Source organism: Elephantulus edwardii, unplaced genomic scaffold (genome assembly GCF_000299155.1).
Source record: "Elephantulus edwardii isolate Elephantulus edwardi_28Jun2011 unplaced genomic scaffold, EleEdw1.0 scaffold00332, whole genome shotgun sequence".
Taxonomy (NCBI): Eukaryota; Metazoa; Chordata; class Mammalia; order Macroscelidea; family Macroscelididae; genus Elephantulus; species Elephantulus edwardii.
In genome coordinates, this window is record NW_006400082.1 from 1,693,660 (window position 1) to 1,703,161 (window position 9,502).

The following is a 9,502-nucleotide window of genomic DNA, read 5'->3' on the forward strand; positions in this document are numbered from 1 at the left end:
CTGAGGTCATATTGTTAGCAAGTAACAAATGTGAAGACAGCTCAATTCTAAAAAAAAACAGTTCAGCTTGAATTCTTCTGGTTTAAGAACAGTGAGGTCTTCAGTATGTAATCTGTCTTTCCTAGTGTACAGTTAGTCTCCAACTGTTAACTATCCCTGAAGGATTTTCAAAACCAAATCTATTCTTTTAAAAAAGTAAGGAATATGAGGGAATCACTCTAAGTTGTCAGTGAGAGAGCTCTAGCTTCTCATCACACCTTCAGAGATAGCACTGGAGCAAAACAGAAGAGTTTCAGCCTTTTGGAAACCTAAGATGATGTCATTTGTAATCCCTTCAAAACGGAAGCTGTGTGTTTCTTTGATAATAGAGATGACATCCAACCTCTCCACTTGAAACAAACAAACAAAATAGCTCTTCAAATTGTAACAGAATGTGTTGTTGTTGTGTAATGTAAGGTTGGAACCAACACTTAGCATCCAGTGGGTTTTCAGAGACAGTAAACTACACAGGAGGAGATTGCCCATCCTTCTCCCATGGAGCAGCTGATGGATTCGAAATGTGTGCTTTAGTGTTGACAGTGTGACTCCTTACCACTAGACCACCAGAGCTTCCTAGCGGAGTATAAGTACAACAGTACTTATGATCTATTTCCACCATTTTTTTGCTGCTCAGAACTAATTAATAGTTGACATTTGACTACTGACTGAAAGAAAGGGCAATGGTTTGAACCCCAAACTGCTCTGTATGAGAGAGAAATAGCAATGAAGACTTGGAAAACTACAGGGCAGTTCTCTCTGTCCTACAGTATCAGAATTGAGTATCAGCAATGGATTGGTTGAGTTTGGGTTGGTTTGGTGTTTTGGGTTTCTTTCTTCTTTCTATTGAATATTGAAGTTTATGATTTCTTTTTATTGTTATGTGCCATTGAGTCGTTTGTGACTCATAGTGACACTATGTACAATGTCTCTGAACCCTGTTCTATCCTGAAAGCAACCTTATTGTTTCTGACACACCTACCCTTATACGCCCAGTCACTGAGTCAATCCATCTCATCGGGGGTCTTCCTATCTGTGTTTCATTGACTATGCAAAGGCTTTTGACCGTGTGGATCACAACAAACTGTGGCTGACTCTGAGAAGAATGGGAGTCCCAGAACACTTGGTTGTGCTAATGCAAAACCTATACTTGGACCAAGAGGCAGTCGTCAGAACAGAGCAAGGAGACACAGCATGGTTCAAAATCGGGAAGAATGTACCCCAGGGATGCATTTCTCTCCATACGTTTTCAATCTATATGCACAACAGATCATCCAGGAGGCTGGGCTCTATGAAAAGGAATGTGGCATCAGGATTGGAGGAAGATTCATCAACAACCTGCATTATGCAGATAACACAACCCTAGAAAGTATCTTTAGCAGAGCAAGATTTTTAATTTTTATGAAAGCCAACCAATCATGTTTTATGGATTAGCCCTTGTGCTACATTTAATAAATGTTTACATAGGTGGCATAATCCATAGGGAGTTGAGCTGCTGACACCAAGATTGTACCTCTTAGTGGCTTCAGATCACCTGCAGTTCCTCAATAAAAGGATGGACAACAATGAATGAATGAATGAAGATCCAAAATCTCTGTAAGTGTTCATTAAAATTAATAAAATAAAATAAAAAGGGCGGACAATCTCTTCCCATGCAATTTCCAGCCTCAGAAATTCAATGCAGGATCAGCCAGTTGGTTCTGACTCAACAGCAAAGGTGTCTTCTGTAGTCACAAAAAAATTCCTCTTGGTTTATATATTTGTATGGATTTACATTTTATGTTTATATACTGAATTTTACTTTCTTTTTGTATAAGTTGTGAGGTGTGCTTGTACAATTTTCTAGCACCATTTGCTGAAAGCACTAGCCTTTTTCCATTGAATTGTGTTTAACACCTTTGTCAACAATCATCAACCACATCCATGTGGGTCGACTACTGGACTCTATTCTGTTTCACTGAGCTCTGTCTGGATCTTTCTTGATTAATGTACAGTTCTAATAATACAACTTCAATACAGATAATGAACATTCGCCAATTTTCCTTTTTGTCCTCCCATATTTCTTTTTTTATTTATAAACATTTAGAATTTTAATTTTTAAAAGGGAGAAAAATACAAAAAAAAAATAAAAATCACAACCATGAACATTGTTACAGTTAGAGGCCCCCTTGAGTCTCCACAACGACACTGAACATACTGGAGTTCCTGTTGGCTTAGTCTTGGTAAACAACCATCTGTAAGACAGAAAAAAAAATATATACAAAAATCTCTGCACACTACCATTTAACTTGTTTTAATGTTTGGGTTATTTTTCCACAAATGGTGAAAATACTAAAGTACAGACAAGGAATAATCATAATGTGACCAACATTATAAGTTGTTGGTTTGTTCATTGTCATCGACCCTATGAACAAAAGTCCTGAAGCCTTTCTATAACTATCGACATTTATCAAAGTTCATAGAGTTTACAGAGGCATATTGTTTAGGAAGTGGATGTCACTCCTGCTTCCAAAACATTATAAATAGGGAATTATAAAATTAAAACATTGTCTGGTTAAAAAATAAATCTGGTAATCAATGCAGCTCTGCGGGATCTCCTCTAATAGGGCCTTTTCCGCGCTCCTGGCCCTGCTCACCTTTATCCATCTGCCCAGGTCCTCCACGTACCCTTCTTCATTCCTTCATCTCTTCCATCAAAGGTCCAGGAGGACCCCAGAACCTCTAGGTCTTTTCCACCAAAGCCACCTTGGTCCATTCCCTGACTTCTGCTGTCTCCATCAAGTTTCTTTTAGGTATTTCTCCATCCTCTTTTTTTTTAAACCTGGTAGAGTGACTCTGTGTATTCCTTCATATAGGCACATTGCCATGGGAAAGTCTGCTGTTAGAGACCTCTCCAAAGTACTGAAGAGCAATGGTGTCTCTCTGGAGACTGAGGTGCATCTGATACAGGCTTTGGTCTTCCCAATCACTTGTTATGCATCAGAGAGTTGGACAATGACCAAGGAGGATAGAAGGAGAATTGATGCCTTTGAGCTGTGGTGCTGGAGAAGAGTATTGAGAATACCATGGACTGCTAGGAAAACAAACAGATTTCCTGGGTAAGGGTTAAACCGGGTGGCTCCTTGGAGGCAAGGATTCTGAGGCTCCGTCTAACATACTTTGGACATGTTGTGAGGAGAGACCGGTTCTTGGAGAGGGACATCATGCTTGGGATGGTGGAGGGACAGCGCAGGAGAGGAGGGCCCTCTATGAGGTGGATTGATTCAGTGACTGGGATAATTGGGATGGGAGTGTCAGAGACGGTGCGATTGGCACAGGACAGAGTGGAGTTTAGGGCTGTTGTACATAGGGTCGCTATGAGTCGCAGGCGACTCGACGGCACATAACAACAACAACAGCAACAGCGTGTGTGTGTGTGTGTGTGTGTGTGTGTGTGTGTGTGTGTATACATACATACATATAATTTATTTTTATTTTACATTGATTTGCTTACAGTTCATATACATTGTGTTTCACACTCTCTTCATTCATATTACAATTCATACAATCATTTCCTTTCATTATATTTCACAAAGTTAATCAACATTGAACTATGCCCACTACTGCCCTGTCTTTCCAGATCCATGCCAGGTCTTTTCCATTTCCTTTACCCACCCCTCCATCTACCCATCAAATTGTTTAATCCTATGATATTCCCCCTGCCCATTCTCACCTCTCTGCTTCTACTCTCCCGCCTTGGATACACATTTTACTATTTCTACCATAACAGTCTTATACAGTGTTTGTCCTTGTGAATCTTAGTTCACTCAGCATAGTGCTCTCCAGTAATTTTTTAAATCGTTGCTCCTACATGCTGTATAGTTCTGCTCTTGCACCTACAGTGGGATCATTTGAATCCCAAACCTACAAGCTCAAATCTTCATTGAAAGCACCCTTTTTCAGCCAGACTTATCTACTCATAGTACCTAAAATGCACACATATTTTCATCTTTGGATATCATAAGTGCCCCAAGACAACTTCTACGTTTCTCTCCATACCTAATTGAGCTTTTCTGAACTTTGCAAACTCCAACTTAACATCAAGTCTTTTCTGATATTTTCAGGAATATGTTTCCTTATCTAAGCTTCTAAAGCAGTTGTTTTTCATATCTCACTTGATTCTAAAACACAGAATCGTGACTGACTACATGAGAAAGTTACATAGGACTTGTTGACAGCTTCTTCAAGCACTAACTGTAGGAGACTCTTACTTGGTGTGCCTGATACTGCAAATGTTTCCTATTTTCCCAGAATATCCTACAGAGGTTAGTTTTGGAAGCATTGCTCTGATCTGTACCTTGATGTATTTTCTGTTACTGTTTGTATTTATCATCTGTGCATATTGTCTTTTCTCTCTGACTAGGCCATTATGTCTTGTACATAGAGACCTTGTTTTACACCTCTGTGTTCTTTTCAAATTCTTAAGTATGTCTTTGAATTTTTAGAGTCCATATTTTCATTAAGTTGCTCTGTTGATTACTGATAAGGAGTTGCCACTGCCAACCCAAAAGCATATGGTTCAAATCTACTAGTTGCTCCACAGGAGAATAATAGGCAATCTACTCCCATGCAGTTTACTATCTCTGAAAACTGCTGGAAGGTCAGCTATGAATTCATTCTGACTAATAATCTATAACAACAATATATTTTCATTCATTGCTAATGTCTGTAAACTAGAACTATGGTTCAAAACTATGTAACAGAGCAGAGCAGTTGAAAGAGATAGTATAGAATACAAAGTCACAAACAGACAGGTTAGTACACAAAATATTTACTTCTTGGCCTTTACAAGAAACATTTGCCGAACTCAGTCCTTAGAGAAGAATATCCTGCGTGGAAGGGTGGAGGGAAAGCACAGGAGAGGAAGACTGATGAGGTGGATTAACACAGAAACTGTGGCAATAGGGACAGGTATGTAGGAGACAGTGAGATTGTCTCAGGCTAGAGCCGGGTTCAGAGCTATTGTTCACAGTGTCTCTATGAGCCGCAGTTGATTCAACAGCACATAACAAAACAGCAACATTATAGAAGAAGCAATGATTCTTAATCCTTGTGAGAACTATGTGAGAGTCCCAGAAATCTAGAAGCATACACTTCCTAGAAACCAGTGAGCTTTGAAAGGTCCCTGGATAATTCCCTCGTTGCAGTAAACAGGGACTACTGCCATGGTGGATATTACTGTGGACTAAAATACCAAGGTAATTAAGCTCTTTAACTTGGCAGATAATCTCGGGGAAGTCATCACCATTTTCTACTCAACAAATTCATCAATAAAATAGCAGGTGAAAACTATCTAAGATCTGTTCATATACTAACACATTTTGATCCTATAGTCTCATGATGTCTGTGATAATGACTGTCACTGCTAGGTGTCATTGAGTTGACTGAAACTCCTAGCAAGCCTGTGAACAATGGGTTGAAACCTTGCTCTATTCTGTACTATCCTCACAAGTGGATCCAAATCTTGCCCAGTCCTATATTATCCTCGCCACAGCATGTTCAAGCCCATTGCTGCAGTCACTTCAGTCTTATTAAGGGCTTTCTTCTCTTTCCCAAACCCTCTACTTTTCCAAGCATGATGTTTTTTTCAAGGGAAGAATTAGCATATTTAACATGCTATAATTAGTATAATTAATAATAAGATGTCAGATAGCAATCACTGTCCACTTGAAATGTGTCTGACGGTTGTTAATGATAATAATGATGATTTGAGGACTTAAAGCATTTGGCTAAAGAAAGGGTGTTGGATTTGAAACTAGTTTGCTTATAATCTGGCTCCCACAGTTAGCCAGAATAATTTCTCTTGTGCTACTACTGAATCATACCCTTCTGCCAGTCCAAACTTCCTCAGCCTTCAACTCCCAGCAGATTGCACAATGCACTGTCAGTGGAGCCCTGAGCAAGGCCAGCCAGGTCTTATTTGAAATGGTAAACAAAAACTCAGTCCCACACAATAGTGACATTTACTTCCCTCATGTTCATTCTCAGAATCTTCCATCGTGGTAGGAACATATTAGTCAGAGTCCTTTGAAAGCTGATGCAACTTAGGCCTGGAACTCGCAGGAACAAGGCGTGATTGTGCTACAACTGGATCACAGCTCCAGTGTGTGACCCGGGAACCAATCACCTGCATCAAATGTCTCTGACTTCAGGAGACAATGCACTCCCCTTCTTCCCCTGGCTCCAGCCTCCCAGACTGGAACAGTTCTCATTTTCTGCCACAAATGAAGGAGGCTGCCACTCACTCTCATGCCTGCCCTTGTCTGCTAAATGTCAGGGTCGTAAAACACAACAAACGCTACAATTAGCAGGCATTCTCTTTTATTTAACATCCTCTCTGGTTTGTGCCTCATGCCCATGCTATCACATTAAAGCCAGTTTCTCGCTGTGAATAGGAGATGATCACCTCCCCTGATGGACTGCCCAGTGGTCTTTCACATTTTGCTGGGTCCTCAGGAGACACAGGCACAGCAAATGAGTGGAATGGAAATAGAGAAGCCAGCCCAGTGAAGGCAAATGGGAGACACCTTTCTGTGCTTGCTAGTGAAAGTGTTTGTTTTTTCCAGCCTGCAAGTGGTTGATAAATAACAGCTCAAAAGCTCCATTGCCTCTGTGAAAAACATCAGCCTCAGAATGGGCAGCGGGAGGGAGAGCAATGTAGTTGAAAAAAGCAGCTTTCAGAGGCGTGATGGCCGGGCATGGGGAGCCCCAACAGTAAACATGGCATTTTCCCCCTCCCCAACCTTTTACCATGCAAATTTTCCAACATACAGGAAAACTGGAAGACATTCCATGAATACTCATCAATCCCCTGCCTAAGGTCTACAATTTACATGTTGATGTAATTTCACACACATCTATTCATCAGTTCATCCCTCTATCAACCTATTCATCAATTTTTATTTTTATCTAATTTAAAATTGCAAACGTTCATATACATTGCCCCTAAAACACCTTAGCTTGGATATCATTGATTCAAATTCAATGTACGAATTCCCTTTCTATGTACAAAGTCTGCCTTTGTAATTTAATAGTGTATGAGATGATTTGTTTTCTTTACAATTTCACAATACTTTTGGAGGGAAAGAAAAGCTGTGATGAAAATGCTTGTCTTTCATAGAAGGATTTCAGTCTTCTGTTCATTTGTGGGAAATTAGGCTTGAGATCAGGAAATAGATTTTTTTGAAATCAATAAGAAAAAAAGAAAATACAACTTAAGAAAATTTAAGGCAATTGGTCCAATGCACAGAATAACTTCACTTTAGAGCTGAGGGCTTGAACTCAGATATCCCAATTCCTAATTTAAAACTTTCTTCCCTGCTGGGACAGGCTTCCCATCTGTCTGACTCTAACTCTTTCTCCTCTCTCTCCCTTTTTGTCTCTGGCTCTCAATTTTAGCATTCACCCTCCCTTTCTGAGTCTCTCTTTGCCCTCACTCACAAGCATGATCAACAAACAGAATACTGTTGGTTCTTTGATGTACTAATTGGTCTGAGGTGAGTTACTTAAAGAAGAAAATGATAAGGGAGTTTCTCAGTCACAGCAAAAAAGCCACAATAGCCAAGTTGTTAAAGTATAGATCTGATCTAAGTTTTAGCCCCAGCTCTTCCATTCCCAACCTTCTTTATTTGTTCATGTGTAAAATAGAGACAATAATATTTATTTTATGAAGTAACTTTAAGAATTAAACAGGTGTGGGGGGTGTGTGTGTGTGTGTGTGTGTGTGTGTAATTTGCACACTCCACAAGCAACATTACCAATTGCAAACTCTTCTCATTTTAAAAGTTAATCATGTATATATGTATGTATGTATGAGGTAACTTTTCTATCCAAAACCAAAGAAAATTAAACAATTAAATGCTAACCAGAATAATTCATGGTTAACAAAAAAAAAGAAGACAAACATACTCATTAACCAAACATGAAACAATTCTTTAAGATGTTTAGAACATTTCTTAGAACTGAGTTACTACTGTGATTTTTATGCCATAGATCTTCTGCTTGTCAAGATTCTCTCTTTAACAGAAGTAAGAGAAAGACTGTTTTGGCATGTAGAAAGAAGATAGATCTTTGCTTTTATTAATGCCTCAAGGGAGAGCAGATTTTTAACTCTTACTTTCTCTCTCCTCTAGTGGATAACCTGATACGAATCTGTTGTTGTGATTGAGTACCTTCAGATCAGATCCAACCCACAACTGAGCTTATAGCTGCTTTTCAGAGACAGTTAATTGCATGGGAGGAGATTGCCCATCCTTCTCCTGTGGAGCAGTGAGCAGCTGGTGGATTGAAGCCACATACCCCTTTGGGATTGCAGCACAGCTTTAAAAAAAAAATTAAATAAAAATATTAGTTTCAAAAGTCCTTATACATTGTTTTTCATAGCACAGCTTCTCCTATTAGGCCACTGGAACTTCCTAGGATGACTATAGGTGTTTGATAACCTGTGCTAGGTGGATTATATCCTAGACTCATGTGCTTCTAATGGACTAATATCCTAACAGTGTGTGGAAAAAAAAGAAATACCACCAAATCACTTCTCTGGTTATCTGAGCCTTCTTGCCATTTTAATTCCAAATAATTGGAGGATTTTGTTGATAAATTTAAAACTGGTCTTAGAAACAATAATCTGAGAGAGTAATTTAACTAGATAATGGTTTCACTCTACAGAAAGCATGATGGCCAAGGAACCAGATCCTGTTAACTCTAGTCCCTGTTTCAAAAGACATTTTATAAATAGCTGCATGGTTATGAGTCTCAGTTCAAGATAGTAATGAGACTAAAAAGAAAAGAGGAATAAGAACTACACATATTTCCCTCCTCTTATTTTAATAGGCTCACCAATAACTGAAAAAAGAATCTCGTTATCAACATAGCATGTTATTCTTGGAAAATTTTATTATTGAACTACATAAAGCCTCTCATGCTTTCCAGATATGAGTTTAACAGTTCAAGAGAAATGTTACAAATGGAACTTCTTCTGGTAACAATAGGCAGAGTGAAAATTCCATGATCCCACTACTCTCTGTCATAGCACCTATGATCTGACCTTACTCAATTCCAGGTATATCCACTTGCTGACAATAAAAACATTTACCATTTTATGGACTGTTTTTGTTGTTGTTGGGTGCCATCAAGTTGAGTACGACTCATAGCGACCCTGTGAGCAAAAGATCTGAACCCTCTTCTATCCTGCACCATCCTCATACTTCCCAAGACACAGAGCCCATTGTGGCAGTCACTGTGTCAGTCTATCTGGTTGAGGGTCTTTCTCTCCGTCGCTGAGCCTCCATCTTCCCAGCATCGTGTCCTTCTCCAAGAAATAGCCTCTCCTAGCAACATGCCCAAAGTATGTGAGGCAAAGCCTCATCATTCTTGCCTCCAAAAGCACTCCAGCTGCACCCTCTCCAAGACAGTTCAGTGCTCTTCC